This window comes from Vulpes lagopus, chromosome 12 (genome assembly GCF_018345385.1).
Source record: "Vulpes lagopus strain Blue_001 chromosome 12, ASM1834538v1, whole genome shotgun sequence".
In the NCBI taxonomy this organism is placed as follows: domain Eukaryota; kingdom Metazoa; phylum Chordata; class Mammalia; order Carnivora; family Canidae; genus Vulpes; species Vulpes lagopus.
This window is the reverse complement of record NC_054835.1, coordinates 13575619-13600699: the sequence shown is the minus strand read 5'-3', so window position 1 is coordinate 13600699 and position 25081 is coordinate 13575619.

Genomic DNA, 25081 nt, shown 5'->3' with positions numbered 1-25081 from the left:
TGCTGAGTGAAGTCAGTTGGAGAAGGACAATCATCATATGGTCTCACTCATACAGAGAACATAAGAAATACAGAAAAGAACTATAAGGGAAAGGAAGGGAACTGAGTGGGAAAAATTAGAGAGGGAGACAAACCATGAGAGACTCCTAACTCTGGGAAACAAACAAAGGGTTGCAGAAGGGGAGGTGGGTTGTGGGGATGGGATAACTGGGTGATGGGCACTGAGGAGGGCACTTAATGGGATGAGCACTGGGGTTATACTTTATGTTGGCAAATTGAATTTAAATTTAAAAATGTAAAAAAAAGTTTAGGGTTAGGGGTACTGTTAGGTATACAGGTATGTGTACTCATAGGAGTAGTATTAAGGGTAGGAATAGGTGTAGGGGGGAGGGGTAGGTATAGCAGTAGCTGTAGAGATATGGGTAGGTGTAGGTGTACGCCAGGTGTAGGAGTATCGGTTGGGGTAGGGGGATGGGTGGGGTAGGGTTATGGGTAGAGGTAGAGGTAGGCGTGGGGGTAGTGGATTAGGGGTAGGGTTAGGGGTATGGGTATTGTAGGGGTATGGGTATTGTAGGGGTATGGGTAGTGGTAGGGGTAAGGGTAGTATTAGGGGTAGGGCAAGGGGTAGGTTTAAGGTAGGGGTAGAGGTAGGGCTGGGGTAGGGTTAGGGTTGGGGCAATGGTAGGGGTTGGGGTAGAGTTATGTGTAGGGATAGGGGTAAGTGTATGATTAGGTTTAGGGGTAGGGGTAGGGTTATCAGTATGGTTAGGAGTAGGGTTAAGGGTAAGGGTCGGGGTAGGGGTATGGGTAGTGGTAGGGGTAGGGGTAAGGTTAGTGTTAGGGATAGGGGTAGGGGTAGATGTACAGGGACGGGTAAGTGTAAGGATAGTGATATTGGTAGGATTAGGGGTAGGGGTAGGAGTAGGCTTAAGTGTGGTGGTAGGGTTAGGGATAGTGGTAGAGGAGGGGTAAGGGTAGGGGTAAGAGTATGGTTAGAGGTATGGTAGGGTAGTGGTAGGAGAAAGGGTATGGGTAAAATAGGGTAGGGGTTGGGGTAGTATTAAGGGTAGGAGTAGGATAAAGGTAGGAGTAGGATAAGGGTAAGATTAGTTGTAGTGGTAGAGTTAAGGGTAAGAGTAGGGTTAGGTGTAGGAGTAGGGTTAGTGGTAGGTGTAGGGGTAGAAATAAGGGTAGGATTCGGAGTGGGGGTAGGATTAGGGTTAAGAGCATTGGTAAGGGAAGTGACACAGGTTTGAGTACCAGCAGATGTAGGGCTAGATATAGGGGTATGGGTAGGGGTAGGGTTTGTGGTAGTGTTAGACATAGTAGGGGTAGGGTTAAGGGTATGTGTAGTGAAAGTGTTACAGGTTAGGTGCAAGGGTAGGTGTAGTGCTAGATATAGGGTAATGGGTAGTGATAGTATTAGGGGTAGGGTTAGGGGTTGGGATAGGGGTTGGTGTTAGAGTAGGCTAAGGTTAGGTGTCGGGGTAGTGGTAAGACTAGGGGAAGGGGTAGGGGTAGGAGTAGGTATAAGAATAGTCTTGGGGGGGGGGAAGCCCAGATTGTTCAGCTGTTTAGTGCCACCTTCAGCCCAGGGCCTGATCCTGGAGACTTGGGATTGAGTCCCACGCCGGGCTCCCCTCATGGAGCCTGCTTCTTCCTCTGCCTATGTCTCTGCCTCTCTCTCTCTCTCTGTCTCTCTCTCTCCCTCTCATGAGTAAATAAAATCTTTTTAAAAAAGGAATAGGGTTAGGGGTATGAGTAGAGGTATGGGTAGGGGTAGGTGTATGGATACGGGTTGGGTTAGGGGTAGAGGGTGGGGTATGGGTAGGATTAGGGTTAGGGATAGGGATATGAATAGAGGTAGGGGTAAGGGATGTGTAGGGGTAGGGGTATGGATAGGGGTAGGAGTAGGGCTAGGGTTAAACGTAGGGGTAGGGGTAGAGTTAAAGGTAGGTGTAGGTGTAGAAGAAAGGGTAAGGGTAGGGATAGGGGTAGGAGTAGCAGTAGAAGTAGTGTTAGGTGTAGTAATAGGGTTAGGGGTAGGGTTAGTGGTTGGGGTAAGGGTATGGGTAGCAGTAGGAATAGCAGTAGGGGTAAGGGTAGGTGTAGGGGTGGGGGAGGTGTAGGTTAGGGGTAGGCATAAGGGTACAGATAGGGTAAGAGGTAGGAATGGGGTAGGGTCAGGAGTAGGGGAGGGGGAGGGGTAGGCTTAGGCGTGTGGGTAGAGATAGGGGTATGATAGGAGTAGCATTAAGTGTAGGGGTAGGGATAGAGGTAGGAGTAGGGGATGGGTAGGGTTAGGGGTATTGGTAGGATATGATTAGGGGGAGGGATAGGAGTAGGGTTAGGGTAGGGGGATAGGGGTAGCATTAGGGGTAGGGGTAGGGGTTGGGATAGGGGGAGCATTAGGGGTATGGGTAAGGTTAGGTTAAGAGTAGGGTTATGTGTAAGGGTAGGTGTTAAGGTAGGTGTACTTGTAGGAGTAGGGTTAGGGATAAGGGTAGGTATAGGGGTACAGTTAGTGTTATGGGTATGGTTAAGTTAGGGTTAGGGGTTGGGGTAGGGGTTGAGGCAGGGGTAGGGCTGCAGTTAGGGGTAGGGGTAGGGGTTGGGGTCAGAATAGGGTGGATATAGGTGTAGGGCTAGACGTAGGGGTAAGGGTAGGGTATGAGTAAGAGTAAGTTTAGATGTACGTGTAGGGGTAGAGTTAGAAGTAGAGGAGGGGTAGATGTAGGGTTAGGGGTAGGGGTAGGAGTAGGGATAGGTGTAGGGATAGTGGTAGGGTTAGTTGTAGGGGTGGGGGAAAAGTAGGGTAGGGGTAGGTGTAGTTATAGGGTTAAAGGTAGGGGTAGCAATAGGAGTAGGGGTCAGCATAGTGGTAGGGTTGGAGGTAGGCTTCTTGATAGGGGTAGGAGTATTAGTAGGTTAAAGTTAGGGTAGGGGTATGTTAGGGGTAGGAGTAGGAGTATGGTTAGGGTTAGGTGTAGGGTAGAGGTAGAGTTCAGGGTAGGTGTAGGGGTAGGGGCAGTAGTAGGGGTAGGAGTTGGTTAGTTGGTTTAGGGATAGTGGTAAGGGCAGTGGTAGGGGTAAGGTTAGAGGTAGAATTATGGGTAGGGTTAGGGGTAGGTGTAAGAGTAGGGGTCGTGGTAGGTTTAGGGGTGGGTATATGGTTAGGATAGAAGTAGGGTTACAGGTAGGGTTAGGGGAAGTAGTAGGAACAGGGTTAGGGATAGGGGTTGGGTTAGTAGTAGGGTAGGGTTAGGGGTTGGTAAGGGCTGGGGCAAGGATAGGATTAGCGTTAGGGGTAGGTGTAGTGGTGCTGGTACAGGTCAGTGTAGATTTAGGGGTAGGGGTAGAGGTAGTGTAGCGGTAGACGTAGGTCCAGGATTAGATGTAGGGGTAGGGGTAGGAGTAGGGGCAAGTTTAAGGGTAGGGTTAGTGAAAAGGGTTGGGGTTCGTGCGGGGGTAAGATTAGGGTAGTCAGTGGTAGGAGAGAGGTTGGGGTAGGAATAGGTGCAGGGTTAGGTGTGGGGATAAGGCTATGGGTAGGGGTTGGGGTAGGGTATGGTAGGAGTAGGGTTACAGGTAGGTGTAGGGGTAGGGTTCGGGGTACAATGAGGGTCGAGTTAGAGGTAGGAGTAGGTTTAGGGTAGGGTTATAGGTAGGGGTAGGGTTCAATGTAGGAGTAGGGGTAGGGGTAGGGGTAGGAGAAGGGGTAGCATTAAGGCTAGGTTTAGTGGTCGGGATAGTGGTACATGTAGGAGTAGGGTTAAGAGTAGGGGTGGGGTTAGGTTTAGTGTTAGGGTTAGGGATAGGGTAGAAGTAGGGGTTGAGGTAGGAGTAGGGGTAGGTGTTGGAGGAGGGGGAGAGGTCGGGTGAGGGGGAGCGGCAGGAGTAGGGTTAGGTGTAGAAGAAGGTGTAGGGGCAGGAGTAGGGGTAGGGGTAGGGGTAGGGGTAGCTCTGAGAAGCAAGTGTTTTTCGAAAGCAGCTTTCAACTAGCCGTGGGTTCTCCCTCCCTTATGTTAGAGGCAGGTCAGAAGCTGCGGGCAAGGAACGCCGGTTTCTCGGTTTCTCGGAGCGCAGTGGGCTGCGCTTCCCGCGAGCCTCCACACGCGCCTTTGATCCAGGCTCTAAGGCCGGTGGGTGAGGGGAGCGGAAAGCTGCTCTCCAGGAACGCTGCTGCTCACAGTTCACTACCCAGCGCCTCCATGGCCCCTCCGGTCCTGCGGAGCTAGCTCGGCCTCCCGTGGCTGAGGGGCTAGTGCCTAGGGGCAAGCTGCAGGCCCGGGGATCTCGGTCTGGGGTCCCGTAGAGCGCCTTCCGTGGCGCCCCCTAACCACGGTGGAGCGAGCTTCTAACTCCCATAGGTGAGAGGCGAGAGGAAAGCTGCGTTCAAGGAATGCTTCTCTCTGAGAGTTGAGCCCAGCGCCTTTCCATTGCACACCTGCTGTTCCGGTGGGTCCTTAACCAGTACGTGAGAGGCTAGTGGAAATCCCGTACAAGGAAGGGTTGATCCCAGAGGTAAGACAGGGCATTTCCATTGCGCCTCCTGTTGAGATAGTTTCTAACTCCCTTATGTGAGAAGCGAGTTGAAAGCTGCATTAAAGGAATGTTTGTTTCTCAGAGCTAACCCTAACCCTCGCCCTACTCCAACCCATACCCTTAACTCCACACGTAATTCTACCCCTACCCCCACAGTGGCCCTACCCCTATACCTACCCTTACCCCTACCCCTACCATTAAAACTAACCCTACCCCTAACTCTATTCCTACCCCTAACTCTAAATCTACACCTGTCCCTACCCCTCCCCTAACTCTAATCCTATCCCTAACCTTACCCCTAACCTTACACATACCCCACCCTACCACTACACCTTCACCTAATACTATCAGTACTCCAAACCCCACCCCTAACACTACCCCTAGCTCTACTGCTACCCCAACACTAACATACACCAAAACCTACCCCTACCCCAACCCCTATTCCCACCACTACTCCTAACCATACACCTAACCTTATCCCTACCCCTCAACCTACCTCTACCCCTACCCCACACCCCTACCCCTAATCCTACTCCTACCCACAACCCAACCCCTACTCCTAACCCTACACCTACCCCTAATCTTATAGGTACCCCTACCCCTGTCACCAACTCCTACCCTTAACCCTCACACTCACATTAACCCTACCCCTACTCCATCCCTAACCCTACTGCTAAGCCTAATCCTACACCTACTCCTATCCCTACCCTGCCAAAACCCCTACCCCTACCCCTGCCTCTTCCCCTAACTCTACCTTTACTCCTACCCCTACCCCTACCCATACCCTAATCCTTCTTCTACCCCACCCCTATACCTAACCTTACCCCTAACACTACCCCAGCCCTACCGCTACCTCTACCCCTGACCCTACTTCTACACCTACACCTACCCCTATCTTACCCATACTCCATCCCTACCCCTAACCATAACACTTCCCCTACCCCTACTCTACCTCTAACCCTCCATTTACCTCTACCCCTACTTATACCTCTACCCCTAACTCTGCTCCTACTCCGACCTCAACCCCTACCCCTAACCTAACCTCACGCTCCCCCTACCCATACTCCTACCCCTAACTTTACTCTTACACCTACCCCTCTCCTACCCAAAATCCTAACCATACTCCTACCTATACCCTACCCCTACCCCTAACGCAGCTCCAAATCCTACCCTAACCTCTACATTTAACTCTACCCCTATACCTAATGCCACTCCTAACCCTACCACTACCTCTAACCCTATGCCTACCCCTACCCATAACCCTAAACCTATTCCTAGCCCTACTCCTACCCTACGCCCACACCTAATCCTACACAATCCCTAGACCTAACCCTACACTCACTCTTGCCCCTACCCTACCCTGACTGCTACCTGTACTCATACCACTACCTCTACCCTTACATCTGCCCATAACCCTACCACTAACCTTACACCTACACCTACGCCTATCCCTACCACTCCTCCTACATCTACCACTACTCCTAACCCTATCCCTAACACTACTCCTACTCCTACCCCTAACCCAACCCCTACCCATAACCCTATCCCTAACTTAACCTTAACCCTGCCTCAAGCCCTAACCCTATGTCTACACCTACACCTACCAAACCCCTAACCCTAGCCCTCCCCTAACCATACCCCTGACTCTACTCCTACCTTGAAACTTACCCCTACCCTACCCGTACCACTACCCCTATATCTACCCATACCCTACCCGTAACCTTACCCATACCCGTAACACTCCATCTACCCCTACCCCTACTCATAAACATACTCCGACTCCTACACCAATCTCTACCCCACTCCTACCCCTACAAGTAACCCCACCCCTACTTGTACCCCTACCCCTAACCTGAACCCTACCCATAGAGTATCTCAACCCTACTCCTACCCCTACCTATAACCCTACTCCTACCCATAAACCTACCTCTTCCCCTAACCCTAAGACTACACCTACCCCTACCTTTACCCCTGCACCTATAACTACCTGTAACCCTAGCCCCACCCCTAACTATACCCCTACCCTTACACCTACCCTTATTCCTACACCTAACCTCATACCTACCACTATCACTACTCCTACCCCTACACCGACCCCTCCCCCTCCCCTACATATACACATACACCTAACCCTACTTCTACCCCTCCCCCTCCCCTACACATACCCCTACCCATATACCTACACCTAAGCCTACCCCTAAACCTACTTCTACCCTACCACTAAACCTAACTCTACATTTACATCTATCCCTACACCAACCAATACCCCAACCTAATCCTACTTCTATCCCTAAACCTACCCCTAACCCTACTCCTACCTCTAACTCTACCCCTAACCCTACACCAAACCCTACCCTCCCCCACCCCTAATCTTACCCCTACAACTACCCATACCCTAAACACTAACCCTACCCCTAGCCATAACCATTGACCCTACTCTTACTCCCACACATAACCCTACTCTCCAATATGCCTACCCATATACCTAGCCCTAATCTACCGCTACCCCTACCCCTACCCCTAGTCCTATCCCTACCCCTAACATTCCACCTACTCCTAAATCTACCTCTACAAAAAACCATACTCTGACTCCTACCACAAACTCTGCCCCAACCATACACCTATCCCCACCCCTATCCCTCACCCTACTCCTACCCATACCCTTACCCCTACCCACCCCCAACCATACCCCTAACCCTATATATACCCTTACCTCAACACTACCCTACCCCTACCAATACCCTTATATGTACTCCTGCACATACCCCTAAACTTACCCTTAATCCATACCCTACCCCTACCCATACTCTACCCTTAAACATACTCATACCACATCCCTACCCATGACCCTACTCATATCCATAACCCTACCCCTACCCCTGACCCTAAGGCTAACACTACACACACTACCCCTACTCTTAACCATAACCCTACCCATACACCTACCCCTAAATTTACCCCTAATCCTACTCCTACCCAAAACCTAACCCTTACATCTAACACAGTCCTTAACCATTCCCCTACCTCTAACCCTATCCCTGACACTACTCCTACTCCTACCTCTACCACTACCCCTAACCTTACCTCTACACCTAACCCTATCTCTACATCTACCCCTAACCTTATTCATAAATGTAATTCTGCCCCTAACCCTGCACCTACCCCTATCCATGCCCCTCTACCCTAACTTACCCCTATTCCTACCCCTAACCCTGACTCTACCCATACCCCTAACTAACCTTCCATCTACCCCTACCTCTACTCTTACCCCTCTTTTCCTCTCTTAACCCAAAGAACTTACCATACACTGCTAGAACTTACCACACTCCTAACCCTACCTTACCCCTAATCCTAAACTAACCCTAGAAGTTACTGCTAGAACTTACCATACACCTAACCCTACCCTACTCCTAACCCTACCCTACACATACCCCTACCTCTATACCTAAACTTATCCCTAACTACCCATACATTTACCCCTAACCCTACCCTACCCATGACCCTAATACTACTACTATCCCCTTACACTGCGCCTACCCATAACTCTACCCTTAACCTTACCCCTAACCCACCCCTAGCCATAGCATTAACGCTACCCCTACTCCACCCCATCCCTGCCTCTACCCCTAAGCCTACGCCTACACCTAACCCTACCCTAACCCTACCCCTACCCCTAGCCTTACCCCTACCCATACACGTGACCCTACTCCTACATCTACCCTACCCTACCTGTACTCCTAACCCTACATGTAGCCCTTACCTACCCCTACTGCTAACCCTAACCCTATCACTACCCTTATCCATAATACTAGCCCTATCCCCACACCTAGCACTCCACCTACCCCTAACCCTACCAATACCCATAACCATACTCCAACTCCTACACCATCTCCCCCACCCCTACACCTACAGCAAACCACACCCCTATCCTTACCCCTCTCTCTATCAGCACCCCTATCACTACTCCTAACCCTACCCCTACCCCTAATGCTACACATACCCTTCCCCTACACATACCCTTCCCCCTAACACAACCCTACCCTTACACATACCTGTACACATACCCCTACCCACCCCCTTAAGCCTACCCCTAACCCAACCCCAACCCATAAACCTACCCCTAACTCTACTCCTACTGCACTGCTTCCCCTACTCATACCCCTAACCCTAATGCTACCTATTCCCCAAAACGTATCCTATCCCTACCCCTAAGCCTAATCCTGCCTCTACCCCTAAACCTACCCAAACATCTACCCCTTCCCTTACACCCAACCCTATCCCTAACTCTGCTCCTACTCCTACACCAACCTCAACCCCCACCACTACCCCTACACCTAACTCCACCCTGCCTCTAGCCTTACAACTAAACTTATGCCTAACCCTACCCTACACTTAGCTTATGCCTATGTGCTCCCCTACCCCATCCCTAACCCTAATGCTACCACTACCCCTATTTCTACCCCTACCTTTACTCCTACCCCTATCCATACCCTGAACTCTACTCCTAAGCAAACCCCTACCCCTACCCATATCCCTGAACCTAAAACTACACCTATCTCAAAATCTACCCTACACCTACCCCTAACCCTAACCATGCCTCTAGCCCTACCCCTACCCTTACTACTACCCTTAACCCTACCCCACATCTAGCTCTACTCCTACTCCACCCCGAACCTATTCTAAGCCTAAACCTTACCCAAAATCCTACTCCTCAACCTAGCCTATACCTTTTTTTTGACATTTTAAATTTGCCAACATTCAACACCCAGTGCTCATCTCATCAAGTTCCCTCCTCATTGCCCATCATCCAATTAATTACCCATTCCCCACCCACCTCCCCATCTGTAACTCTTTGTTTCCCAGAATTAGGAGTCTCTATCTCTCTTTTGTATATATTTTTAAAGATTTTATTTATTTATTCATGAGAGACACACACACAGAGAGAGGCAGAGACACAGGCAGAGGGAGAAGCAGGCTCCATGCAGGGAGCCCGATGTGGGACTCGATCCGGGGTCTCCAGGATCATGGCCTAGGCTGAAGGCAGCGCTAAACTGCTGAGCCCCCCAGGCTGCCCTGTATATTTTTTTTAACTGGAATTCAATTTGCCAACATATAGTATAACACCCAGTGCTCATCCCATCAAGTGCTCCCATCAGTGCCCGTCACCCAGTCACCCCATCCCCCTGCCCACCTCCCCTTCCACTACACCTTGTTCGTGTCCCAGAGTTAGGAGTGTGTCACGTTTTATCACCCTAATTTGTCCCACTCATTTTCTCTCCTTTCCCCTATAATCTCTTTCATTGTTTTTTATATTCCCTGTATGAGTAAAACCATGTAATGATTGTCCTTCTCTAATTGACTTTCTTCACTCAGCATAATACCCTCCAGCTCCATACACATCGAAGCAAATGGTGGATGGGTATTCATTGTTTCTAATGGCTGAGTAATATTCTTTTTTTTTTTTTTTGCTGAGTAATATTCTATTGTACATATATACATCTTCTTTATTCATTCATTTTTTGATGAACACAGAGGTTCATTCCACAATTTGGCCTCCGTGTACATTGCTGCTATAAACACTGGGGTGCAGGTGTCTTGGCTTTTCACTGCATCTGTATCTTTAGGGTAAATCCCCAGTAGTGTAATTGCTGGGTTGTAAGGTAGCTCCATTTTTAACTCTTTGAGGAACCTCCACACAGTTTTCCAGAGCAGCTGTACCAGTTCACATTCCCACCAACAGTGCAAGAGTGTTCTCCTTTCTCCACATCCTTTCCAACATTTGTTATTTCCTGTCTTGTTGAGAATTTTCACCATTCTCACTGGTGTGAGGTGGTATCTCATTATGGTTTTGATATGTATTTCCCTGATGCCGAGTGATGTGGAGCATTTTCTCATGTGCTTGTTGGCCATGTCTATGTCTTCTTTGGTGAAATTTCTGTTCATGTCTTTGCCCATTTCAGGATTGGATTGTTTGTTTCTTGGTGTTGAGTTTAATAAGTTCTTTCTAGATCTTGGATACTAGCCCTTTATCTCATGTGTCATTTGCAAATATCTTCTCCCATTCTGTAGGTTGTCTTTTAGTTTTGTTGATTGTTTCTTTGGCTGTGCAGAAGCTTGGTATCTTGATGAAGTCCCAATGGTTCATTTTTGCTTTTGTTTTCCTTGCCTTCATAGATATATCTTGCAAAAAGTTGCTGTGGCCAAGTTCAAAAAGGGTGTTGCCTGTGTTCTCCTCTAGGATTTTGATGGATTCTTGTCTCACATTTAGATCTTTCATCCATTTTGAGTTTATCTTTCTGTATGGTGTAAGAGAATAGTCTAGTTTCATTCGTCTGCACATGGCTAATTTTCCCAGAACCATATATTGAAGAAACTGTCCTTTATCCAGTGGATAGTCTTTCCTGCTTTGTCAAAGATGAGTTGACCATAGAGTTGAGGGCCCATTTCTGGGTTCTCTCTTCTGTTCCATTGATATGTGTCTGTTTTTGTGTCAGTACCACACTATCTTGATGATTCCAGCTTTGTAATACAACTTGAAATCCAGCATTGTGATGACCCCGGCTCTGGTTTTCTTTTTTAATATTCCCCTGGCTATTCGGGGTCTTTTCTGATTCCACACAAATCTTAAAGTTATTTGTTCCAACTCTGTGAAGAAAGTCCATGATATTTTGATAGGGATTGCATTGAACATGTAAGTTGCCCTGGGTAACATAGACATGTTCACAATATTAATTCTTCCAATCCATGAGCGTGGAATGTTTTTCAATCTGTGTCTTCCTCAATTTCTTTCAGAAGTGCTCTGTAGTTTTTAGGGTATAGATCCTTTACCTCTTTGGTTAGGTTTATTCCTAGGTATCTTATGCTTTTGGGTGCAATTGCAAATGGGATTGACTGCTTAATTTCTCTTTCTTCAGTCTCATTTTTTTAAATATTTATTTATTTATCTATCTATCTATTTATTTATTTATTTATTCATGATAGACTCACACACACACACAGGGAGAGAGAGAGAGAAAGAGAGAGGCAGAGACACAGGCAGAGGGAGAAGCAGGCTCCATGCCGGGAGCCCGACGCAGGACTCGATCCCGGGACTCCAGGATCGCGCCCGGGCCAAAGGCAGGTGCTAAACCACTGAGCCACCCAGGGATCCGCTAGTCTCATTGTTAGTGTCTAGAAATGCCACTGATTTCTGGGCACTGATTTTGTATCCTGCCACATTGCTGAATTGCTGTATGTGTTCTAGCAATCTTGGGGTGAAGTCTTTTGGGTTTTCTATGTACAGTATCATGTTATCTGCGAAGAGGGAGAGTTTGACTTCTTCTTTGCCAATTTGAATGCCTTTGATTTCTTTTTGTTGTCTAATTTCAGAGGCTAGGACTTCTAGTACTATGTTGAATAGCAGTGGTGAGAGTGGACATCCCTGTCATGTTCCTGATCTTAGGGGAAAGGTTCTCAGTTTTTCCCTGTCGAGAATGATATTTGCTGTGGGCTTTTCATAGATGGCTTTTAAGATGCTGAAAATATTCCTTCTATCCTTACACTCTGAAGAGTTTTGATGAGGAATGGATGCTGTATTTTGTCAAATGCTGTCTCTGCATCTATTGAGAGGATCATATGGTTCTTGTTTTTTGTCCTGTTGATGTGATCTATCACGTTGATTGCTTTATGAATGTTGAACCAGCCTTGCATCCCGGGGATAAATCCCACTTGGTCATGGTGAATAATCTTTTTAATGTACTGTTGGATCCTATTGGCTAATCTTGTTGAGAATTTTTGCATCTGTGTTATTAGGGATATTGGTCTATAATTCTCCTTTTTGGTGAGGTCTTTGGTTTTGGAATTAAGGTGATGCTGGCCTCATAAAATGAATTTGGAAATATTCTGTCCCTTTTTATCCTTTGGAACAGCTTTAGTAGAATAGGTATTATTTCTTCTTTAAACATTTGATAGAATTCCCCTGGGAAGCCATCTGGCCCTGGACTTTTGTGTCTTGGGAGGTGTTTGATGACTGCTTCAATTTCCTCCCTAGTTATTGGTCTGTTGAGGTTTTCTATTTCTTCCTGTTCCAGTTTTGGTAATTTGTGGTTTTCCAGGAATGCACCCATTTCCTCTAGATTGCCTTATTTGTTGGTATAGCTGCTCCTAAAACTTTTTTTAAAAAGATTTTTATTTACTTATCCAAGAGAGATATATATAGAGAGGCAGGCAGAGACATAGGCAGAGGCAGAAGCAGGCTCCATGCAGAGAGCCTGATGTGGGACTCAATCCTAGTACCATGGGATCACGCTCTGAGCCGAAGGCAGATGCTCAACCGCTGAGCCACCCAGGCGACCCTCATAATAAGTTTTTAAAATAGTTTGTATTTCCTTGGTATTGGTTGTGATCTCTCCTCTTGCGTTCATTATTTTATTAACTTGAGTCTTTTTTCTTTTTAATAAGGCTGGGTAGTGGTTTAGCTATCTTATTAATTCTTTCAAAGAACCAACTCCTGGTTTTGTTGATCTGTTCTACAGTTCTTCTGGTCTCTATTTCATTGAGTTCTGCTCAAATTTATATTATCTCTCTTTTTCTGCTTGGTGTAGGTTTTATTGCTGTTTTTTTCTCCAGTTCCTTTAGGTGCAAGGTGAGCTTGTGTATTTGAGTGTTTTGCAATTTTTTGAGGGAGGCTTGTATTGGGATGTATTTCCCGCTTAGGACTGCTTTTGCTGTATCCCAAAGATTTTGAATGGTTCTATCTTCTTTTTCATTAGTTTCTGTGACTCTTTTAATTCTTCCCTAATTTCCTGGTTGACCCATTCAACTTTTAGCAGGATGCTGTTTAACCTCCATGTGTTTGAGTTTCTTCCAAATTTCTTCTTGTGATTGAGTTCAAGTTTCAAAGCATTATGGTCTGAAAATATGCAGGGGACAATCCCAATCTTTCGGTATCGGTTGAGACCTGATTTGTGACCCAGTATGTGGTCTACTCTGGAGAAGTTCCATGTGCACTTGAGAAGAATGTGTATTCACTTCCTGCTCTTATTCAGGAGACGATTTCAGGTTTTCATCATTGTGGATGATGTCAGCTATGGGAACTTCTTGCACAGCCTTTATTCTGTTGATGGATGTTTCCTCAAAACCCACTATGTTTTTTATGTTGTCTTTTGTCCAGTGCTTTTTCTGCAACTCTCGAGATGATCGTATGTTTCGTATGTTTTTTTTGTCCTTTCTTTTGTTAATGTGATGGATCATGTTGACTGATTGCCAGAGGGGAAGTGGGTGGGAGATGGACAAAATGGATGAAGAATATTAAGAGCTAGAAGTGTCTTGTTCTAAAATAAATAAGTCACAGAAATTTAAAAAGTACAGCCTAGGGAATAGAGTCAGTATTATTGTAACAACTTTGTATGGGGACAGATGGTGATGACACTTCTCATGGGGAGAGCTGAGTAATGTACAGAATTGTTGAATCACTAAGTTGTAGCCCTGAAAGTAATGTAACATTGTGTGTCGACTATACTTCAATAGATATTAAAGAATAGGAGTTTCTGATAGAAATCATAGGGAGTCTGTGAAAGGCATTTATACGGCCATTACAGTTATGAAGGCATCTCTGCAGAGATGATAAAGATTTCTCATATGTCTTAGATGTTAATTTTTAAAAGATTTATTTGAGAGAGCATGCAGTGGGGAGGAGCAGAGGGAGAGGAAGAATCTGAAGTAGACTCCTCACCCACCTGGGGCCCAAGCTCCACATGAGGCTCCATACCACAACCTCGAGATACTGACCTGAGCCAAAATCAAGAGTCAACATTTAGCTGACTGAACCACCCAGGAGCCGTTCAAAGGTTCTTAAGTGCAAAATCCATGCTGTGAACCCTGGGGGGCAGGAGGACATCAGCAACCCCCAGTCTACCTAGAAGGGTGGGAGGCCTGGAGGGCCTGAGGATGGGAACTAAGGATGTGGGAGGGTGCCTGCATCCCCTTCCCACCCAACGTGGTGACAGGACCCTCCCCCGGGACCTTTAGCCTTCAGGGTGAAGGGCTAAGTGCTGATTGGACGCCGCTGACCTACAGTGATAATGAGGGACCCCACTGTGGGCAGAACTGTGGCACCCCATGGTTCCACCACTGCCTGGCGCTCACTCTGTATCCACAGTCAGTCGGAGGCACTCATGTTCCGGATCTGCTCACAGTGACCAAACTATCCCATGCTCTCCAGTACCCCAGTGCATAAAGAAAAGGTGCTCACACAGTGACAGGTCACACGTTGAGTGAGAGCTGCTCCCTGCTCCCCTCAGGCCACTGTGGGGCCTGTGGGGCCAGGTGGGGGTGCTGGCCTCCCAGGCTTGGGTCGAGAACACCCCGGCCCCCATGCAATGACCATGAGGCAGGTCCTGCAGCCCTTCCACAGCTCCATGGGATGAGGGCGGCCACCCGGCTGCTCCAGTCCAGGGAAGAAGGCTGCAATCGGAGCTCGGGCAGCTCACTCGGGACTCCTGCTCCCCTGTAAGCTCTGTGCTGTGCAAGGGAGACCCAAGCCATGACCTTTCCAGCCCGTCCTAGATGCATGGACCCCGACACGTGATGACAGCCTCCCCTGCCCCTCCCTGTGGTCCAGGGTTGATGGTCAGGGCTCTCTGGGTCTTCCTGGCCCATGATCCAGCTTGCTCTTCATGAACTGGAACGTGGAGTCCCTCATGCTCCCCCAGACCCCCCCTCAGGCATGCAGCATGGTTGCATTCAGGGTGGGGAGTTTGGTTGCACCCTTGCTGGCATAAGTTTTTAATTTTGATGAAGTCCAGTTTGTTGCTGTTTCCCTTTGGTCATTGTGCTTGTGGAATCTAAGAGAAACCTTCGATCCCCCCCAGGCCCGCAGGAACACTCACTGGTTGACCCAACCACCACCATCTCGGCGCCAGCCTCAGGCTGGGAGACATCACCCCAAGCATCAGGTCAGCAGTTCCCTGGAAACTCCTGCCCCTCCCCCCACCCCCGTGGGCTCCTGATAATGGGGTGGGAGAGCTCTGTCACCTCACCATGATGGCACATCCTGGGACAGTGGCTGGGAAGGTAGACTGTAGGTGGGCAAGCTACAGACAGTGAGTGCCCATGTGTGATGCTCCAGCCCAGCATGTCCCCCTTGGAGCTATGGGGTTGTCTCCATGCTCTTGTCAGGCAAAAGGGGATCTGCCCACAGGGAGCACACAGACGTATGTGTCCTCTGAAGGTTTTCATGAGGTGTCATTCTTGGATGTGTTTGGTTTGCAGCACCATGCAAGAGGACTTGGAGACCCTGCTGGCCTTGGAAAGGGCTGATATCATAGCCCAATACCATCAGGTGAGGCCCAGACAGGTACCATAGATGCTAGAGCACCCACTAGAGGTGGGGACCATACTTGCAAAAGCGGGTGAGGCCCAGGAGGGGATCAGAGCCAAGGATGAGCCAGGTCAGCCTAGACAAGGAACATAGTCACCAGGAACAAGTGAGACCCTGAGGACGGTCCCGGGCATCAGGAACAAGGGAGGGTCCATCCTGGATCATAGTCATCAGTAGCAGATGAGCCCAGGCGGTGATCATAGTCACCAGGTCCAGGTGAAGCCCAGATGGGACCAGAGTCACCAGGTCAGGTCAGGTCTAGGTGGGGATCATCGCTGGTAGAAGCAGGTGAAGCTGTCAGGCTGCCCCCACCGGGCAGACAGGCCCTTCCTCTCATGCCCAGCCAATCTCAGAGGGTCCTGGGCTCCCTCAGGATTCAGGATAGAGAGGAGCCAGCCATTCTGCTCCCTTCTGTCTCCATGTCCCTGGCTCTGATCGGTCCCTACCACGGGGCCCCCTGTTTCAGGCACGCCAAGGAGGGTATCCACAGGACCTGTCACTGTGGAAGGTCATGGACTATCAGGGCCTTCTGCAGTGAGTCCCATGGATGCCCCTTCATCCATCTCAGAGGGGTGATTTGCATTTGCAGGAAAGCCTTTCTGGAGGCTGACCCATCCCCCCAGGTCAGGACCTCATCCCCTGGAGCCCTCTGAGGGCCTTGTCTGAAATGGGCTGGAGCTGAGAGAGGCAGGAGCAAACCCAGGAAGTGGGTGGAAAGGGATCTGGGCTTGGGGGCAGGCCCCTGGGCACTCAGAGGAGTGGCCTGCATGCCTATTTTGGGCAGGGCCAAGTGTCTGACTCATGCATGGGGGGCAGGGGGTTCCAGTCCCTTCAGCAGGGACTCCCAAAGGTGAGGGGCTCTGGGGCTGTGGTGTGGTGAGGACAGTCTGAGCTGGGGCGAGTCTGCAGGGGTGCTCCTCACTCACAACCACCAGGCTAGGGCCTCCACTGTCCCGAAGTCTTCTGCAAGGCTGCAGGTAGATGCCCGGGACAAGACAAGGTCAGGGAGGGAGGGTGGGCAACAGAGGGAGGGGCTGAGCAGCTTGGGCAGGAGGAGGGAAGAGGAGAAGGCTGCCTGGGGCAGGAACAAGGGAAGGGGACAGCCCAGTGGCCTTGGTCAGAGGGGAGGAGGCTGCTGGGTCGATGGTCCCACAAGAACCTCGCAGAGCCTGGAGACTCCATGTGGGGCCTGCAGAGCTGCTCCTGCCCTCCTCAGCCCTGCTCACTGCCCAGCGGCTGTTTGGATGAATCAGGGGTGAGTTGTGCTCAGGGGCTCTGACAGGACAAGAGGTAAAATGGGCCAGAGTGGCAGAGAAGACAGCAAGAGGGGTGGAGTCAGTGGACAGCAGGGGGACGGCCAGGGTGCAGGGGGAGGCCGGCTAGACGCTGGGCAGTCAGGCCCTGGCAAGGTGTGTGTGGGGGGGAACCAAACCTGGACCATCACGGGGGCACCCAGCCGCGCTGACAGCTCCTAGGCTGGTCCATACCAGGATGGTGGCAGGTCACCTACTGGGGGTGCCGAGGGGCCCCCGCCCAGCCCACCACCACCACCAACCCTTCTCAGACCCCCCAGAATGCTGCACCCACCTGCCCACAGGCAGCTGGCAGCTCCTGCCCTCCCTGGGGGGAGGCCTCCCCTCTGGAGTCCCCTGGGCCCAGATGTGGGGGCAGTGCGGCCAGGGCCTGGGCCTGAGGGCTCTGCATCTCCTGCCTCCCAGGGAGAAGGAGCTGCCTGGCCTCAGCCCCTATAAGGCCAAGGTGAGAGCCCATCCTGGGCACCAGGCAGGATGTGGGCGATGGTCTGGGGGCCAGCTGTCTGCAGACCCTGTCCCCCAGGATGTCCCTGTGGGTGTCTCCCCAAACCCCTCGTCCCAGCACTGCACGGGCTGCTGGGAACACGTGCCAGACCTGGAGCCACAGTCAGCAGGAGCAGCCTTGAGCCTTCCTGGCTCCTCTGAGTCCCCGCAGGGTGACCGGATGCAGCACTGAGTGCCCCCCTCCCACGGCTGGAGGCTCATCTACTGCCCCCACTCGTCCTTTTCCAGAAACATCACCAGGAGACCCAGCACGTGGACAAGTGGCTAACAATGCTCAGGAAATGGGGCCACTACTACCACAGCGAGAAGGTGGGGCACTGGGTGCCCCCCGAAGACACTCTGTCCTGATGGAGCTGGACATCCTCAGTCTCCTCCTGCCCCGTCCCCAGGAGAGTCCCCTGCCTGGGGAGAGTCTGCTGCCAGAGCTGAAGCCTCCCCAGGCCCAAGGACGGCAGTGGGGGATCGTCAGGTCAGGGCCACGGTCCCCTGCTTCTTGTGGGGGATGGGGCCCAGCTCTAGGGAGACCCAGCCTCTCCGCAGACACCGTGGAGCCAAAGCCAGAATCTACTAGATGCCTCCTGCTCCCTGGGCTCCAAGGGGCAGCCCTGGGCCCGTCTCACCAGCACTGCCTTCCTTCCTGCAGCTGTGTCACCAGGTCTATAAGGGGGTCCTGCCCCAGGTGTGGGGACAGGTGTGGTTGCATTTGCTGGAGATTGAGAACCCAGGGAAATATCAGGTAGGGCCCTTCTACTCCAGGCAGACGCATGGCCCTCAGGGGAGGCCTGGGCAGGAGCCGAGGGGAACCCGGGGGGAGGAGGGGAGGTCAGCTGCCTGGGGCCCCGGGGTGGCCCCAGCATCTCCTGGTGCCTCTCCAACCCGAGGGCCCCGCACACCTCCCTGCTGCCCCCACCTCAGTCCCACTGTTTCTGGAGCAGGGTAGGCTTGGGGTCCAGAGAGAGACAGGGCTGAGGGGCTCTGAGTTCCTGGGCAGGGTCAGTGTCGGAGTGATGGGAGCTGGCCCCCTGGACAGGCCTGGAGCTCCGAGGGGGGCCGAGCAGATGGACTGGGGCCAGGTTCCTGCTGGACGAAGCAGGATGAGCCCTCGGGTGGGGATGGGAAGGGGAGGACAGCCAGCCGGTGCTGAGCCCCACCTGGGAGGGCGGGTCTAGGGCTCAGGAGGGCACCAGGAGCAGAGGCCCACCCAGACCTTCTCAGTTTCACCAGGTGCCCTGAGAGGGGCTGGTGCCCTGGAGCAGGTTTCAGGGAGCAGCCTCCCCGGAGGGGGGGGGAAGCTCAGGGCACAGCCTGGGTCTCAGTCCTGGACAGGCCCTGTGCTGGGAAAGGGGAGGAGCCTTGGGCTGACCCCTGGGAGCCCTTCCCCATCCGGGCTGGCCGTCAGTCCCTTCCCCACCCACGACAGCTGAGCACAAATCCTCACACAGGCCCCACGGGCATGGTGGGCACTTGTGCCAACCCTGGCTTCACAGGATAAGGAAGTTTCTGCAGGACACACTCCCATGGTGGCCAGCAGTGCTCCCTGCTTAGGATGGCAGTTGGTGACAGTTTGGGTCTGTGTCCCTGATGCCAGCTCCTCCTCTCCGGTTCTCACAACAGGAAATGAAAGAGGAGGCCCAGGTCTCCTCCTGGGACATCAACAGAACCTTCCACAACCACACCACGTTCTGGGACAGCTATGGGGTTGGGTGAGGCTGCTGGGCATGTGGGGTTCTGAGGGCCCCAGGGGAGGCCCGGGGGCTTCTGGGTAGGGAACACGGGGTCCCCGAGGCCAGGGGGAATGATGGCAGCAAACAAAACACTGCTGCATGTAAAGTACTGGGGATGACCTACGTGCCCTCCATGTGCCCCCCACGTGCCCCCTGGGGTCTCAGGGATGGGGAGACCACCAGGATGGGGCCTCCAGGGGTCACTGTGTGAGCTGAACCCCAAGGGGGTGTGGAGCTGCCCCATAAAGAGCAGGGGGCAGGGATGGGAGCTGTGGGGGGCAGTAAAGGGACCTGGGGGCCAGGCAGCATGGCCACAGCTGGACCACAACACACATGGACCCCATGAGGGTCGGACGGGTCAGGGTGACACCCACCCTCGGTGTTTTTATGTATTTCTGAATGCTGTGCATTTTATTTAAGACAATTTGCATTGTTTGTAAACATACATAGTATGATGACCCCCCAGATGCTGCCCCTGGTCCAGCCAGGGTCCTGCGCTGACCACACGGGGACCCAGCAGCAAGTGTGTCACAGAAAACCCCAGACCTGGGGTCGACTTTATCTGTAGACGTCTCCATATGCATCTTAGAGAATGGGGATGCCCTATGTCTGCATGCCCCCCACACCATCCCCCCACACCATCACCCCATACACCATCTCTCACAACATTCCCCCCGCGCCATCTCCCTCTCCACCTCCACACCATCTCCTCCTACACCACCACCCCCACTTCAACACCCTGCACCATCGCCCCCCCAGTGCTATCACCCCCACACCATCCCCCCCACACTTCCACCCCCCACACCATCACCCTACACCTAAGCCCCCAGCGTCATCTCCCCCCACACCATCTCCCGCCACACCATCCCCCACACTCCATCTCCCCCCACCCCCACACCATCTCCTCTTACACCCCCCCCCATCACCCTACACCATCAGCCTCCACACCATCATCGTCCTATAAGGATGTGGTGCAGCTGCTTAGTATGAGACATGTTCGAGCCTCCCCTGGCTGCCTTGAGGTTCTCTGGACGGTCTGTTCCCGTCAGAAGCCTGGGTGTCCTGTAGAGTCCCCAGGGGCCACACGGGTGGGAGGGGAAGGCAGTGTGCCCCCAGACAGGGTGGGTGCAGGTGGATGGAGCTCTGTCAGTGTGTAGCATGCGGTGGCCGACGGTGTGTGTTGGAGCCCGGGACCCACAGGGGCTGACCTGGAGGGGCACCAGAGATGGGGCTGAGGAGCCACCAGGCAGGGGTGCACTGGGGCTTCCTGGGGGGCCGCTCAGACCATGTCGATGCTCCTTCCTGCAAGGAACCTGCTAACCCCTGTGTCTCCCATGGCCACCCTGCCAGGGCTGCTGGAGGCTGGCTCACCCTGGACCAGGGGGCACAGGTCAGCCTGACCCAGCTGTGCTCTGAGGTGCGGGGGGTGCAGACTCGGCCAGCTGTGCAGGAAGGCAGGCGGGTGGCTTCTGGCAGAGCTGAGCAGGGCCTCACCCTTATACATCCCCAGTGTGCTCAGAGATAGTGACAGCAGTGGTTCGCATCCTTGTATCCGTGTCAAACCTGCAGGAATGTTCCCTGCTCTTTTCACGACGGCTCAAATCTGGAAGCCCCCGAGATGCTTTGGGATGAGCAGGCACAGGGTCCCCCACAGAATCCAGTTCAGGGACACCTAGGAAGGCCTGTGGATGTGCTCGGTGCCACAGAGGCACCGGCTGTGTTTGCTGAGGGCATGCAGCCAGATGGGGGCTGCTGGTGTTCCCAGGACATGGGGAACAAGCCAGAGCAGGGGGAGGATAAGTGTCAGGAGCTGCCGGGAGCAGGGCAGGGGGAGCACCTGACTCCCAGGGGGGCATTCAGGGTCAGGGGCTGCTCCAGGGCTGGAGGAGGCGCTGGCAGCTCTGGGAGAGTCCAGGAGCTGCACACCCCACAGTGGGAGCTTCCACATGGAGGCACACGGAAAACTCCAGAATGCAGAGAAACCCCCAGCATGCTGTATGTGTGAGGTCGCTGTCACCATGTGCAGACCTGACCCCAGAGAATTGGCCCCCCACTGAGGTGCCCCAAAGACCGCTGGGCTTGCTGGACAGGGGGCTGGACTGAGCAGAGCACCCTGCTGTCCCCCGTCCTGGGCAGCAAGCTCTGTTCCACGTGCTGTCTGCCTATTCCATGTACAACACCGTGAGTGTCCCTGCCCCCAGACCTCCTACCCCACGGGTGTCCCTTGTCCTGAGTCTTGGTGACCAACAAGACTCATAGTTAGGACCTCAGCTCCCACTGTCCTAAGATGCAAGGGAGGGTCTCTCTCCTCCGAGACCCAGGCAGGGGGCTGGGGTGCAGACCTCCCTGTGGGAGGGAGGGCGCCTGAGTGCCCAGGTGCTGGGGCTGCCCAGGGCTCTCGGGTGCACTGCTGCTGTCCTAAAACTCGGGTCTGGACCGTGAAGGGACAGCACTACTAATCAGAACCTGGCCAGGAGGAAGGCTCCCATTCCCCTGAAGGGCATGAGGCCGTAGTTGACCAGAAGTCTGCTCCATGGTGCACTCCAAAAGGGTCTCCTGAGGAACCCCAGTTCAGATGCTCCACGGCTCTGTGGTGGTGTCTTGGTCCTGCTTCCCTCGTGGGACCTCCCAGGGGCCACAGTCAGGCCCCCGACCTGCCCTCATGGTTGGATCTCCAGGTGGGTCCCCTGCAGCCTGGCATACCTCACGGAGGCCCCTCCTCCTAGTCTGAGGAAGGGGACCCTGGTGCAGTATCTGCAGGGCTTGGTAGCGGGGCCATGTGGTGCTGCCACCTGCTCTCCTGCCCTCTGGGAGCCTCCTCTGGGAGCCTGGACTGTGGGAGCCTGACGCCTGCGCAGGGAGGACTCAGAGGGGTCCTCGGGGGTGGACACCCTCCATGGGGCTCTGGCTCTTGCAGGAGGTGGGCTACTGCCACGGCATGAGCCAGACTGTGGCCATCCTGCTGATGTTCCTGACTGAGGAGGATGCTTCTGGGCGTAGGCCCAGCTGATGACTGGTGAGAGGCACACCATGCGCGGTAGGGGCTGGACAGGCCACTGGATGGGATTGGAGCTCAGGAGAGCCTCCCTGCAGGGCTGCTCCAGCCGTGGGGCAGGCGGGGACCCCCACCCAGCCCGCCTCACCACTGGCAAGGGCACTGCCTCCCCGGGTGCCCCTCGGGGTCCTAGAGCCACGGCCACCGGCCCCACCATCTGCAGACCAGTCTTGCATTCCCGCTGCTCTCTGAGCCTCCTATCTGGCTACCTGCTTGCCCCCCAGGTCCCCCTGCCAGCCCACAGCCAGACGAAGCCCAGGGGGCAACATCTCCCCCCTCCTGGGTGCCCCCAGCCTGACTCCCAAGCCCCAGAGAGGACCGTGCACACACATCACCCTCCCTGTGGCCTGAACATGCTGCCCCTCGGGGCTGGGGACCTGCTTGCCCCCGCGGGAGCCACTGCAGGAAAGAGGGTGCTAGGTCAGATGGCCTGGTCCTCAGCCCAGGGCACCCACTCCACAGGGTCTCTGTGAGGATGAGGGTGCCCGGGCCCTGCTACCCCCAGCCTGGAAGGCAGTCCTGCTCTCTAGAAAGAGCGGGTCCAGTCAGGGCTCAGAGGGCTGTGGGCACACAGGGGTCAGGGTGTGGGGGAGGAGGCCTCTGCCAGGAAACAGGAAACCCCCTCCCACCCCCGCCTGGTGCAGAAGGAGGCCTGCGGCCTTCTCAGGCTTCTTCATTCCAGGGTTCCCCAAACTGCTGAGGTCCCAGGCCCATCATGAGCACGTTCTAGACAGCTTTCCCCAAGCTGAAGAAGCACATGGTAAGTAGAAGCTCCCCAGAAGCTCTGTCCTTGTGGCCTGGGGCAGGGGGGGCAGCCGGCACAGCTCTTCTGAGCTGCCCAGAGTTTGGGGTAACATTCCTCCTCCTGGGAGCCCTGGCGGTGCCCTCGGGGCTGGGCAAGGCCATGGGGAGTGTGTCCGCCTGGCTCCACGGGGCCGCAGCATGGGGTCTGAGCACTTCCTGCCCTCCGCCAGGACGAGGGTGTGCACTGGCATTTACACCCCCAAGTGGTTCCTTCATTGTTTCATCGACCTGGTAAGGCTACCCCAGGACCCCTGCTCCCTGACCTGCCCCCTGATCCTGGTGGTGGGGGGTGGCCGAGCTCAGCCCCACCCTCTAGACAAGCCAGGCCCAACCCTGGGGCCATGAGGCTGAGGCTCGCAGCCCAGACCCATCCTGGAGAAGCCCAGAGGGTCCCTGGAGGAGGGGTCCCTGGTCTCTGCCTCAGGGGGCAGATGGTCTCTACCTCAGCTCCCCCAGGGAAGGCCAGGTCAGCCTGTGGTGTGAACGAGCCCTCGGCCCATTCTGCAGCCAGCCTGGGGTCCTCCTGAGGCGTGCTGCCATCAAGTGGGGGCAGAGTCGTGCCCCCCAGGTCAGAACCCAGAGTAGCCTGGAGCCCTGATCTCCCTGGGAGGAGTGCACACACAGGAGGGGCTGTGGGGCCTCATCGGATGCAGCCAGGGGGTGCACAGGAGTAGTGAGCCCCTGGGAGCCCAGGTGTGCCGGGGTGGTGGGGGGAGCAGGGTGTTGACCCTGTGCTCTGAGTAGCACCCAGGCCTGGTTGGGGGTACTGCTGGGCAGGTGGGTGGAACAGGGCTCCGTGAGAGGAGCAGCAGGCAGGGGCCTCCCCTAGCCATCGCACTGCCCACAGCACTCCTGGGCACAGCTGGACCCCCAGCCACCCAGGAGCCACAAGGCAGGACCCCTCTGGGTCTGACTCACACCCACTGCCCAGAACGCCTCCTGGAGTTGCCCCTGGAAGGTCTTCGGGAATTTCTGCAAGACTTGCTGGCCCAGCCCTGAGCCCTGGAGGATGAGGTGGTGCTCAGACACCTTCGGGCCTCCATGACCCAGCTCCAAACGATGAAGTGTAACCTGCCCTTCCTCCCCCCAGGTGGGCTCAGGATCCCGTTTCCTCCTGATTCAGCCTGCTGCAGCCACCCACAGTAGAGAGTGCCCCCTGGGCCTTCCTCCTCATCATTTGATGTCTCCTCTTCTGCTCCAGCTTCAGGGAAACCAGGCCAGGGCTGGGCATGCGGGCACTCACTGCAGGGGCTGGGCACCAGCAGTGTGGAAGGCTGTGGATAGGGTCAGGCCAGGGGGGCCACATGGGAGGCATGAGGACCCCTGGGGCGCCCCAGCTGGAGACACACAGTCTGGAGATGCTAACCCAGTTTGCCTCTTTCCAGCGGGAACTGACAAGTTCTCCATGAGGCCCCTGGGCTTGGAGCGAGTGTCTCCAGCGCCCGGGCCTCTCCTCCTTTTTCCTACTGTTGAGACGCTCCCCAGAGTGGATGAGCTGGCCTCCCCAGGCTCAGCCACCCAGTCTGAGCCACCTGGACCCTCTCCTGGCCAGGCCATCCTCAAGGCCGAGGAGCCGCTGCAGGAGGGAAGCTTCCCAGAGCCCAAGGCTGCACACCTGTGTCCGGGAACGCTGGGGGCTCTGGTTCTGGCCCAGCTGCCCCCAGCCCAGGACCCCTCGCTGGCCTGGGGCTACTCCCCCAGCGATGGAACTCCCTCCTCATCCTGCCAGTGAACCAGGAGGGTGCAGGCAGGTGGCCCCTGGACATGGGCTTGAAGAC